Source organism: Aristolochia californica, unplaced genomic scaffold (genome assembly GCF_029961685.1).
Source record: "Aristolochia californica isolate CCGP_79_NKW_82.1479 unplaced genomic scaffold, dmAriCali1.0.hap1 SCAF_8, whole genome shotgun sequence".
Taxonomy (NCBI): Eukaryota; Viridiplantae; Streptophyta; class Magnoliopsida; order Piperales; family Aristolochiaceae; genus Aristolochia; species Aristolochia californica.
Window position 1 is genome coordinate 22,092,112 of NW_027182279.1, and position 14,482 is coordinate 22,106,593.

The following is a 14,482-nucleotide window of genomic DNA, read 5'->3' on the forward strand; positions in this document are numbered from 1 at the left end:
GGTCATTTGCATCTTCAACATGTTTCTCATACGCAGATCCAGCACATTTAAAACATATTAGGATCAATTAGAAATCTCTTTTTCTATAAAAGTCCACCAAGCTACCTGGGGTTGTACTAGTGGAATTTCCCCAATGTGGATAACAAAACATTGGTGCTCATTTTGACTGCCTAAAAATAATATTCATCACTCACATTTATTTCAGTTTTAAAATTCTTTTGCATACATAAACTCTAAAATTTTCATTTTGTTGTGATATATATTTGCCTTATCTTTTTGTTTACGAGAAAAGTGCGAGAGTGAAAAATTCAAGTTTGAAAAAAAAAATTGGACATCCAAAATGGAAATGCACAAATGCTGAGAGTGATAATTCCAGAAAGTATCTGTGATTTTTTAGGTCCGCTTTTGTAAAATAGGCAAAAGTGGGTTGCTTGGCTCTAGTAAAAATCCCACTGCACGTTAACTTGAGAATTTAAATTTCTTCTACTCCTTGAAAATTTTGGATTATTAGGTCGTTTGAATCTTCAACATGTTTCTGGCATGTATATCCACCAAATTTAAAACATGTTATGATCAATTAAAAATCTCTTACTTATAAAATTCCACCAAGCTATCTGGGGTTGTACTAAAGGAATTTCACCAACGTGCATAACAAAACTTTGGTGTTCATTTTTAGTGCATGAAAATAATTTTCTGCTCACACATTTACTATAGTTTTCATATTCGATTGCATACATAAACTGTAAAATTTTCATTTTGTTGTGATCTATATTTGCCTTATATATTTGTTTACGAGAAAACTGGGAGAGTGAAAAACTCAAGTTTGAAAAAAAAAATTGAACATCCAATAAGGAAATGCACAAATACTGAGAGATATATAATTCCAAAAATTATTTGTGGTTTTTTAGGTCCGCTTATTGTAAAATACGCAAAAAGTGAGTTGTTTGGCTCCGGTAAATATCCCACCGCACGTTAACTTGACAATTTTAATTTTTTTTACTCCTCAAAATTTTTGGATCATTAGGTCATTTGAATGTTCTACATGTTTTTGGCAAGCATATCCACCACATTTAAAACATGTTAGGATCAATTACAAATATCTTTCTTATAAAATTCCACCAAGCTATCTGGGATTGTACTAGTGGAATTTCCCCAACGTGGATAACAAAACTATGGTGTTCATTTTTAGTGCATGAAAATAAGTTTCTTCACTCACATATATTATAGTTTTCAAATTCTTTTACATACATAAACTGAAAAATTTTAATTTTGTTGTGATCTATATTTTCCTTATCTTTTTGTTGACGAGAAAACTGGGAGACAAAAAACTCAAGTTGGAAAAAAAAAATTGGACATCCAAAATGGAAATACTCAAATGCTGAGAGATATCATTCCAAAAAGTATTTGTGATATTTTAGGTCCACATTTTGTAAAATAGGCAAAAAGTGGGTTGTTTGGCTCTAGTAAATATCCCACCGCACGTTAACTTGAAAATTTAAATTTTTTCTTCTCCTTGAAATTTTTGGATCATTAGGTCATTTGCATCTTCAATATGTTTCTTGCATGCATATCCACCACATTTAAAACATTTTAGGATCAATTAGAAATCTCTTTCTATTGAAATTCCACCAAGCTATCTGGGATTGTACTAGTGGAATTTCCCCAACGTGGATAACAAAACATTGGTGTTCATTTTTAGTGCGTGAAAATAATTTTCTCCACTCACATTTTTTACAGTTTTCAAATTCTTTTGCATAAACTATAAAATTTTGATTTTGTTGTGATCTATATTTGCCTTATCATTTTGTTTACGAGAAAACTGGGAGAGTGAAAAACTCAAGTTTGAAAAAAAAAAAATTGAACATCCAAAATGGAAATGCTCAAATGCTGAGAGAGATAATTCCAAAAAGTATCTGTGATTTTTTACGTCCGCTTTTGTAAAATAGGCAAAAAAGTGGTTGTTTGGCTCTGGTAAATATCCGACCGCACGGTAACTTTAAAATTTTAATTTTTTCTACTCCTTGAAATTTTTGGATCATTAAGTTATTTGCATCTTCAACATATTTTTGGCATGCATATCCACCACATTGAAAACATATTAGGATCAATTAGAATTCTCTTTCTGATAAAATTCCACCAAGCTATCTGGGGTGGTACTAGTGGAATTTCCCCAACATGGATAACAAAACTTTTGTGTTCATTTTTAGTGCGTGAAATTAATTTTCTTCACTCACATTTATTATAGTTTTCAAATTCCTTTCCATACATAAACTCTAAATTTTTCATTTTGTTGTGATCCATATTTTCCTTATCTTTTTGTTTACGAGAAAACTGGGAGAGTGAAAAACTCAAGTTTGCAAAAAAAAATGTAACATCCAAAATGGAAATACACAAATGCAGAGAGAGATAATTCAAAAAATTATGTGTCATTTTTTAGGTCCGCTTTTGGCAAAATAGGCAAAAAGTGGGTTGTTTGGCTCTGGTAATTATCCCATCGTACGTTAACTTGAGAATTTTAATATTTTCTACTCCATGAAATTTTATGATCATTAGGTCATTAGAATCTACAACATTTTTCTGGCATGCATATCCACCACATTTAAAACATGTTAGGATCAATTAGAAATCTCTTTCTTATAAAATTCCACCAAGCTATCTGGGTAGTACTAGTGGAATTTCCCCAACGTGGATAACAAAACATTGGTGTTCATTTTTAGAGCATGAAAATAATTTTCTTCACTCACATTTATTATAGTTTTCAAATTCTTTTGCATACATAAACTCTAAAATTTTTATTTTGTTGTGATCTATATTTGCCTTATCTTTTTGTTTATGAGAACATTGAGCGAGGGAAAAACTAAAATTTGAAAGGAAAAAAATTGAAAATCCAAAATGCAAAAGCAGAAATGCAGAGAGAGATAATTCCAAAAAGTATCTGGTCTTTTTGGGTCCGCTTTTTGTAAAATAGGCAAAAAGTTGGTTGTTTGGCTCAAGTAAATATCCCACCGCAAGTTAACTTGAGAATTTTAATTTTTTCTACTCCTCAAAATTTTTGGATCAATAGGTCATTTGCATCTTCAACTTGTTTCTGGCAAGCATATCCACCACATTTAAAACATGTTAGGATCAATTAAAAATCTCTTTCAGATAAAATTCCACCAAGCTATCTGGGGTTGTACTAGTGGAATTTCCCTAAAGTGAATAACAAAACTTTGGTGTTCATTTTTAGTGCATGAAATTTTTTTCTTCACTCACATTTATGATAGTTTTCAAAATCATTTGCATACATAAACTCTAACATTTTAATTTTTTTGTGATTTTTATTTGCCTTATCTTTTGGTTTACGAGAAAACTGCCAGAGTGAAAAACTCAAGTTTGAAAAAAAAAATGTAACATCCAAAATGGAAATACACAAATAATGAGATAGATAATTCCAAAAATTATCTGCGATTTTTTAGGTCCGCTTTTTGTAAAATTGGCAAAAAGTGGGTTCTTTGGCTTTGGTAAATATCCCATCGAACGTTTACTTGAGAATTTTAATTTTTTATACTCCATGAAATTTTATGATCATTAGGTCATTTGCATCTTCAACTTGTTTCTTGCATGTATATCCACCAAATTTAAAACATGTAAAGATCAATTAGAAAGTTCTTTCTTATAAAATTCCACCAAGCTATCTTGGGTTGTACAAGTGGAATTTCCCAAATGTGGATAACAAAACTTTGGTGTTCATTTTTAGAGTGTGAAAATAATTTTCTTCACTCACATTTATTATAGTTTCCAAATTCTTTTGCATACATAAACTCTAAAATTTTCATTTTGTTGCGATCTATATTTGCCTTATCTTTTTGTTTACGAGACAACTGCATGAGTGAAAAACTCAAGTTTTAAAAAAAAAAATGTAACATCCAAAAATTGAAATACACAAATTCTGAGAGAGATAATTCCAAAAATTTTTGGTGATTTTTTAGGTCCGCTTTTAGTAAAATAGGCAAAAAGTGGGTTGTTTGGCTCTGGTAAATATCCCACCACACGCTAACTTGAGAATTTTAATTTTTTCTACAACTTGAAATTTTTGGATCATTAGGTCATTTGCATCTTACACATGTTTCAGGCATGCATGTCCAACACATTTAAAACATCTTACGATCAATTACAAATCACTTTCTTATAAAATTCCACCAAGCTATCTGGGGTTGTACTAGTGGAATTTCCCCAACGTGGATAACAAAACAATGGTGTTCATTTTTAGTGCATGAAATTTTTTTTCTTCATGCACATTTATTATAGTTTTCAAACTCTTTTGCATACATAAACTGTAAAATATTTATTTTGTTGTGATCTATATTTGCCTTATCCTTTTGTTTACAAGAATACTGCGAGAGTGAAAAACTCAAGTTTCAAAAAAAAAATGTAACATAAAAAATGGAAATACACAAATGCTGAGAGTGGTAATTCCAAAAAGTGTATGTGATTTTTTAGGTTCGCTTTTTGTAAAATTGGCAAAAAGTGGGTTGTTTGGCTCTGGTAAATATCCCACCGCACATTAACTTGAGAATTTTAATTTTTCTACTCCTTAAAATTTTTGAATCATTAGGTCATTTGCATCTTCAACATGTTTCTGCATGCATATCCACCACATTTAAAACATGTAAGGATCAATTAGAAATCTCTTTCTTAGAAAATTCTACCAAGCTATTAGGGGTTGTACTGGTGGAATTTTCCTAACGTGGATAACAAAAACTTTGGTGTCCATTTTTAGTGCATGAAAATAATTTTCTTCACTCACATTTATTATGGTTTTCAAATTCTGTTGCATACATAAACTCTAAAATTTTCATTTTGTTGTGATCTATATTTGCCTTATCTTTTTGTTTACGAAAAAACTAGGAGAGCGAAAAACTCAAGTTTAAAAAAAAAAATTGAACATCCAAAATGGAAATGCACAAATACTGAGAGAGAGATAATTCAAAAAAGTATTTGTGATTTTTTAGGTCGGCTTTTTGTATAATAGGCAAAAAGTGAGTTGTTTGGCTCAGGTAAATATCCCACCGCACGTTAACTTGAGAATTTTAATTTTTTCTACTCTTCAAAATTTTTGGATCATTAGGTCATTTGCATCTTCAACATATTTCTGGCAAGTATATCCACCACATTTAAAACATGTTAGGATCAATTAGAAATCCCTTCCTTATAAAATTCAACCAAGCTATCTGGCTTGTACTAGTTGAATTTCCCCAACGTGGATAACAAAACTTTGGTGTAATTTTGAGTGCGTGAAAATTATTTTCTTCATGCACATTTATTATAGTTTTCAAATTCAATTGCATACAAAAATTCTAAAATTTTCATATTGTTGTGATCTATATTTTCCTTATCTTTTTGTTTACGAGAAAAGTGCAAGAGTGAAAAACTCAAGTTTGAAAAAAAAAAATTGAAGATCCAAAATGGAAATGCACTAATGCTGAGAGTGATAATTCCAAAAAGTATCTGTGATTTTTTAGTTCCGCTTTTGTAAAATGGGCAAAAAGTGGGTTGCTTGGCTTTAGTAAATATCCCACCGCACGTTAACTTGAGAATTTTAATTTCTTCTACTCCTTGAAAATTTTGGATTATTAGGTCATTTGCATCTTCAACATATTTCTGGCATGCATATCCACCACATTTAAAAATGTTAAGATAAATTAGAAATCTCTTTCTTATAAAATTCCACCAAGCTATCTGGGGTTGTACTAGTGGAATTTCACCAACGTGGATAAAAAAACTTTGGTGTTCATTTTTAGTGCATGAAAATAATTTTCTGCTCCCACATTTATTATAGTTTTCAAATTCGTTTGCATACATAAACTGTAAAATTTTCATTTTGTTGTGATCTATATTTGCCTTATCTTTTTGTTTAAGAGAAAACTGGGAGAGCAAAAAACTCAAGTTTGAAAAAAAAAAATTGAACATCCAAAATGGAAATTTACAAATACTGAGAGAGAGATAATTCCAAAAAGTATTTGTTGTTATTTAGGTCCGCTTTTTGTAAAATACACAAAAAGTGAGTTGTTTGGCTCTAGTAAATATCCCACCGCACGTTAACTTGACAATTTTATTTTTTTTTACTCCTCGAAATTTTTGAATCATTAGGTCATTTGCATGTTCAACATGTTTTTGGCAAGCATATCCACCACATTTAAAACATGTTAGGATCAATTAGAAATCTCTTCCTCATAAAATTTCACCAAGCTATATGGGCTTGTGCGAGTGGAATTTCCCCAACGTGGATAACAAAACTTTGGTGTTCATTTTTAGTGCGTGAAAATAATTTTCTTCATCCACACTTATTATAGTTTTGAAATTCTTTTGCATACATAAACTCTACTTCTTGAAATTTTTGGATCATTAGGTCATTTGCATCTTCAATATGTTTCTGGCATGGACATCCACAACATTTAAAACATGATAGGATCAATTAGAAATCTCTTTCTTATAAAATTCCACCAAGCTCTCTGGGGCTGTACTAGTGGAATTTCCCCTACATGGATAATAAAACTTTGGTGTTCATTTTAGTGCGTGAAAATAATTTTCTTCACTCATATTTATAATAGTTTTCAAATTTTTTTGCATACATAAACTCTTAGATTTTCATTTTATAGTGATCTATATTTGCCTTATCTTTTTGTTTATGAGAAAACTGGGAGAGTGAAAAACTCAAGTTTGAAAAAAAAAATGTAACATCCAAAATGGAAATACACAAATGCTGAGAGAGATAATTCCAAAAATTATCTATGATTTTTTAGGTCCATTTTTTTTAAAATAGACAAAAAGTGGGTTCTTTGGCTCTGGTGAATATCCCACCGCACGTTACCTTGAGAATTTAATTTTTTCTACACCTTGAAATTTTATGATCCTTAGATCATTTGCATCTTCAACATGTTTATGGCATGCATATCCACCGCATTTAAAACATGTTAGGAACAATTAGAAATCCTTTTTTTATAAACTTCCACCAATCTATCAGGGGTTGTACTAGTGGAATTTCCCCAACATGGATAATAAAACTTTGGTTTTCATTTTTTTCTTCACTCACATTTATTATAGTTTTCAATTTATTTTGCATACATAAACTCTAAAATTTTCATTTTGTTGCGAGCTATATTTGCCTTATCTTTTTGTTTACGAGAAAACTGGGAGAGTGAAAAACTGAATTTTGAAAAAAAAAAATTGAACATCCAAAATGGAAATGCACAAATGCTGTGAGAGATAATTCCAAAAAGTATCAGTAATGTTTTAAGTCCGCTTTTTGTAAAATAGGCAAAGAGTGGGTAGTTTGGCTCTTGTAAATATCCCACCGCACTTTAACTTGAGAATTTTAATGTTTTCTACTCATTGAAATTTTATGATCATCAGGTCATTTGCATCTTCAACATGTTTCTGGCATGCATATCCACCACATTTAAAACATGTTAGGATCAATTAGAAATCACTTTCTTATAAAATTCCACCAAGCTATCTGGGGTTGTACTAGTGGGATTTCCCCAACGTGGATAACAAAACTTTAGTGTTCATTTTTAGGGCGTGAAAATAATTTTCTTCACTTACATTTATTATAGTTTTCAAATTATTTTGCATGGATAAACTCTAAAATTTTCATTTTGTTGTGATCTATATTTGCCTTATCTTTTTGCTTACAAGAGAACTGGGTGAGTGAAAAACTCAAGTTTGAAAAAAAAAATTTAACATCCAAAATGGAAATGCACAAATGCTAAGAGAGATAATTACAAAAAGTATATGTGATTTCTTACGTCCGTTTTTTTGTAAAATAGGCAAAAAGTGGGTTCTTTGGCTCTAGTAAATATCCCACCACACGTTAACTTGAGAATTTTAATTTTTTCTACTCCTTGAAATTTTATGATCATTAGGTCATTTGCTTCTTCAACATGTTTCTGGCATGCATATCCACCACATTTAAAACATGTTAGGTTCAATTAGAAATATCTTTCTTATAAAATTCCACCAAGCTATCTGGGATTGTACTAGTGGAATTTCTCCAAGGTGGATTACAAAACTATGGTGTTCATTTTTAGTGCGTGAAAATAATTTTATTCCCTCACATATATTATAGTTTTCAAATTGTTTTACATACATAAACTCTAAAATTTAAATTTTGTTGTGATGTATATTTTCCTTATCATTTTGTTTATAAGAAAACTGGGCGAGAGAAAAACTCAAGTTTGAAAAAAAAAATTGGACAACCAAAATGGAAATACACAAATGCTGAGAGAGATAATTCAAAAAAGTATCTGTGATATTTTAGGTCCACTTTTTGTAAAATAGGCAAAAAGTGGGTTGTTTGGCTCTGGTAAATATCCCACCGCACTTTAACTTGAGAATATAATTTTTTTCTTCTCCTAGAAATTTTTGGATCATTAGGTCATTTGCCTCTTCAATATGTTTCTAGCATGCATATACAACACATTTAAAACATTTTAGGATCAATTAGAAATCTCTTTTTATTAAAATTCTACCAAGGTATCTGGGATTGTCCTTGTGGAATTTCCCCAACGTGGATAACAAAACATTGGTGTTCATTTTTAGTGCGTGAAAATAACTATCTCCACTCCCATTTTTTATAGTTTTCAAATTCTTTTGCATACATAAACTCTAAAATTTTCATTTTTATGTGATCTATACTTGCCTTATCTTTTTGTTTACGAGAAAACTGGGAGAGTGAAAAACTCAAGTTTGAAAAAAAAAAAATTGAACATCCAAAATAGAAATGCTCATATGCAGAGAGAGATAATTCCAAAAAGTATCAGTGATTTTTTAGGTCCGCTTTTGTAAAATAGCCAAAAAGTGAGTTGTTTGGCTTTGGTAAATATCCCACCGCACGTTAACATAAGCATTTTAATTTTTTCTACTCCTTGAAATTTTTGGATCATTAAGATATCTGCATCTTCAACATATTTCTGGCATGCATATCCACCACATTTAAAACATATTAGGATCAATTAGAATTCTCTTTCTTATAAAATTCCACCAAGCTATCTAGGGTTGTACTAGAGGAATTTCCCCAACGTGGATAACAAAACTTTGTTGTTCATTTTTAGTGCGTGAAATTAATTTTCTTCACTCACATTTATTATATTTTTCAAATTCTTTTCCATACATAAACTCTAAATTTTTCATTTTGTTGTGATCCATATTTTCCTTATCTTTTTGTTTACGAGAAAACTGGGAGAGAGAAAAACTCAAGTTTGCAAAAAAAAATGTAACATCTAAAATGGAAATACACAAATGCTGAGAGAGATAATTCAAAAAAGTATGTTTCATTTTTTAGGTCCACTTTTTGTAAAATAGGCAAAAAGTGGGTTGTTTGGCTCTGGAAAATATCCCACCGTACGTTAACTTGAGAATTTTAATATTTTCTACTCCTTGAAATTTTATGATCATTAGGTCATTAGCATCTACAACATTTTCCTGGCATGCATATCCACCACATTTAAAACATGTTAGGATCAATTAGAAATCTCTTTCTTATAAAATTCCACCATGCTATCTGGGGTTGTACTAGTGGAATTTCCCCAACGTGGATAACAAAACTTTGGTGTTCATTTTTAGAGCATGAAAATAATTTTCTTCACTCACATTTATTATAGTTTTCAAATTCTTTTGCATACATAAACTCTTAAATTTTCATTTTGTTGTGATCTATATTTGCCTTATCTTTTTGTTTATGAGAACACTCAGAGAGTGAAAAACTAAAATTTGAAAGAAAAAAAATTGAAAATCCAAAATGCAAAAGCAGAAATGTAGAGAGGGATAATTTCAAAAAGTATCTGTGGTTTTTGTGTCCGCTTTTTTGTAAAATAGGCAAAAAGTTGGTTGTTTGGCTCTTGTAAATATCCCACTGCAAGTTAACTTGAGAATTTTAATTTTTTTGACTCCTCAAAATTTTTGGATCAATAGGTCATTTGCATCTTCAACTTGTTTCTGGCAAGCATATCCACCACATTTAAAACATGTTAGGATCAATTAGAAATCTCTTTCTGATAAAATTCCACCAAGCTATCTGGGGTTGTACTAGTAGAATTTCCCCAACGTGGATAACAAAACTTTGGTTTTCATTTTGGTGCGTGAAATTTTTTTTCTTCACTCACATTTATTATAGTTTTCTAAATCATTTGCATACATAAACTCTAAAATTTTCATTTTGTTGTGATTTTTATTTGCCTTATCTTTTGGTTTACGAGAAAACTGCCAGAGTGAAAAACTCAAGTTAGAAAAAAAAATGTAACATCCAAAATGGAAATACACAAATGCTGAGAGACATAATTCAAAAAAGTATCTACGATTTTTTAGGTCCGCTTTTTGTAAAATAGGCAAAAAGTGGGTTCTTTGGCTCTTGTAAACATCCCACCGAATGTTAACTTGAGAATTTTAATTTTTTCTACTCCTTGAAATTTTATGATCATTAGGTCATTTACATCTTCAACTTGTTTCTTGCATGTATATCCACCACATTTAAAACATGTAACGATCAATTAGAAAGTTCTTTCTTATAAAATTCCACCAAGCATTCTTGGGTTGTACAAGTGGAATTTCCCAAATATGGATAACAAAACTTTGGTGTTCATTTTCAGAGTGTGAAAATAATTTTCTTCACTCACATTTATTATAGTTTCCAAATTCTTTTGCATACATAAACTCTAAAATTTTCATTTTGTCGTGTTTTATATTTGCCTTATCTTTTTGTTTACGAGACAACTGCGAGAGTGAAAAACTCAAGTTTGAAAAAAAAAATGTAACATCCAAAATGGAAATACACAAATGCTGAGAGAGATAATTCCAAAAAGTTTTGGTAATTTTTTAGGTCCGTTTTTTGTAAAATAGGCAAAAAGTGGGTTGTTTGGCTCTAGTAAATATCCCACCACACGTTAACTTGAGAATTTTAATTTTTTCTACACCTTGAAATTTTTAGATCAATAGGTCATTTGCATCTTCAACTTGTTTCTGACAAGCATACCCACCACCTTTAAAACTTGTTAGGATCAATTAGAAATCTCTTTCTTATAAAATTCCACCCAGCTATCTCGGGTTGTACTGGTGGAATTTCCCCAACGTGGATAATAAAATTTTGTGTTCATTTTTACTGCATGAAATGTTTTTTCTTCATCACATTTATTATAGATTTCAAATTCATTTGCATACATAAACTCTAACATTTTCATTTTGTTGTGATTTTTATTTGCCTTATCTTTTGGTTTATGAGAAAACTGTCAGAGTGAAAAACTCAAGTTTGAAAAAAAAATGTAACATCCAAAATGGAAATACACAAATGCTGAGAGAGAAAATTCCAAAAAGTATCTGTGATGTTTTAGGTCCGCTTTTTGTAAAATAGGCAAAAAGTGGGTTCTTTGGCTCTGGTAAATATCCCACCAAATGTTAACTTGAGAATTTTAACTTTTTTTACTCCTTCAAATTTTATAATCATTTGGTCATTTGCATCTTCAACATGTTTTTTGCATGTATATCCACCACATTTAAAACATGTTAAGATCAATTAGAAAGCTCTTTCTTATAAAATTCCACCAAACTATCTAGGGTTGTACAAGTGGAATTTCCCCAACGTGGATAACAAAACTTTGGTGTTCATTTTTAGTGCATGAAAATATTTTTCTTCACTCACATTAATTATAGTTTCAAAATTTTTTTGCATACTTAAACTCTAAATTTTTCGTGTTTTTTTCATCTATATTTGCATTATCTTTCTTGTTTGCGAGAAAAATGGGAGAGTGAAAAAGTCAAGTTTGAAAAAAAAAAATTGAACATCCAAAATGGAAATGCTCAAATGCTGAGAGAGACAATTCCAAAAAGTATCTGTGATTTTTTAGGTCCGCTTTTTGTAAAATAGGCAAAAAGTGAATTGTTTTGCTCTGGTAAATATCCCATCGCACGTTCACTTGAGAATTTTAATTTTTTCTACTCGTCGAAATTTTTTGATCATTACGTCATTTTCATCTTTTACATGTTTCTGGCATGCATATCCTCCACATTTAAAACATTTTATGATCAATTAGAAATCTCTTTTTTATAAAATTCCAACAAGCTATCTGGGGATGTACTAGTGGAATTTCCCCAACGTGGATAACAGAACTTTGGTGTGCATTTTTAGTGTGTGAAAATAATTTTCTTCACTCACATTTATAATAGTTTTCAAATTCTTTTGCATATATAAAATCTAAAGTTTTCATTTTGTAGTGATCTATATTTGCCTTATTTTTATGTTTACGAGAAAACTGGGAGAGTGAAAAACTCAAGTTTGAAAAAAAAATGTAAAATCCAAAATGGAAATACACAAATGATGACAGAGATAATTCCAAAAAATATGTGTGATTTTTTAGGTCCATTTTTGTAAAATAGGCAAAAAGTGGGTTCTTTGGGTCTGGTAAATATCCCACCGCACGTTAACTTGAGAATTTTAATTTTTTCTACTCCTTGAAATTTTATGATCCTTAGGTCATTTGCATCTTCAACATGTTTCTGGCATGCATATGCACCACATTTAAAACATATTAGGATCAATTAGAAATATCTTTCTTATAAAATTCCACCAAGCTATCTGGGATTGTACTAGTGGAATTTCCCCAACGTGGATATGAAAACTTTGGTGTTCATTTTTAGTGCGTGAAATTTTTTTTCTTCGCTCACATTTATTATAGTTTTCAAATACATTTGCATACATAAACTCTAAAATTTTCATTTTGTAGTGATTTTTATTTGCCAAATCTTTTGGTTTACGAGAAAACTGCGAGAGTGAAAAGCTCAAGTTTGAAAACAAAAATGTAACATCCAAAATGGAAATACACAAATGCAGAGAGAGATAATTCCAAAAAGTATCTGTGATTTTTTAGGTCCGCTTTTTGTAAAATAGGCAAAAAGTGGGTTCTTTGGCTCTGGTAAATATCCCACCGAACGTTAACTTGAGAATTTTAATTTTTTCCACTCCTTGAAATTTTATGATCATTAGGTCATTTGCATCTTCAACATGTTTCTTGCATGTATATCCACCACATTTAATACATGTTAAAATCAATTAGAAAGCTCTTTCTTATAAAATTCCACCAAGTAATCTTGGGTTGTGCAAGTGGAATTTCCCAAACGTGGATAACAAAACATTGGTGTTCCTTTTGTGTGTGTGAAAATTATTTTCTTCACTCATATTTATTATAGTTTTCAAATTCTTTTGCATGCTTAAACTCTTAAATTTTCATTTTGTTGTCATCTATATCTGCCTTACTTTTTGTTTACAAGAAAACTGGGAGAGTGAAAAACTAAAGTTTGAAAAATAAAAAATTCAACATCCAAAATGGAAATGCTCAAATGCTGAGAGAGATAATTCCAAAAAGTATCTGTGATTTTTTAGGTCCGCTTTTGTAAAATAGAAAAAAATGGGTTGTTTGGCTCTCGTATATATCCCACAACACATTAACTTGAGAATTTCATTTCTTTCTACTCCTTGAAATTTTTGGATCATTAGGTCATTTGCATCTTCAACATATTTTTGACATGCATATCCATCCCATTTAAAACATGTTAGGATCAATTAGATATCTCTTTCTTATAAAATTCCACCAAGCTATCTGGGGTTGTACTAGTGGAATTTCCCAACCGTGGATAATAAAACTTTGGTGTTCATTTTGAGTGCGTGAAAATAATTTTCTTCATGCACATTTATTATAGTTTTCAAATTCTTTTGCATACATAAACTCTAAAATTTTCATTTTTTTGTGATCTATATTTGCCTTATCTTTTTGTTTACGAGAAAACTATGAGAGTGAAAAACTCAAATTTGAAAAAAAAAATTTAACTTCTAAAATGGAAATACACAAAAGCTAGGAGAGATAGTTCCAAAGTATCTGTGATGTTTTAGGTCCACTTTCTGTAAAATAGGCAAAATGTGGGTTGGTTGGCTCAGGTAAATATCCCACCGCACGTTAACTTGAGAATTATAATTTTTTCCACTCCTTGAAATTTTATGATCATTAGGTCATTTGCATCTTCAACATGTTCCTGGCATGCGTATCCACCACATTTAAGATATGTTAGGATCAATTTGAAATCTCTTTCTTATAAAATTCCACCAGGCTATCTAGGGTTGTACTAGTGGAATTTCCCCAACATGGATAACAAAACTTTGGTGTTCATTTTTAGTGCGTGAAAATAATTTTCTTCACTCACATTTATTATAGTTTTCAAATTCCTTCGCATACATAAACTCTAAAATTTTACTTTCTTTGTGATCTATATTTGGCTTATCTTTTTGTTTACGAGAAACAGGGAGAGTGAAAAACTCAAGTTTGAAAAAAAAAAATTGAACATCCAAAATGGAAATGCACAAATGCTGAGAGAGATAATTCCAAAAATTATCTGTGATTTTTTAGGTCCGCTTTTTGTAAAATAGGCAAAGAGTGGATTATTTTGCTCTGGTAAATAT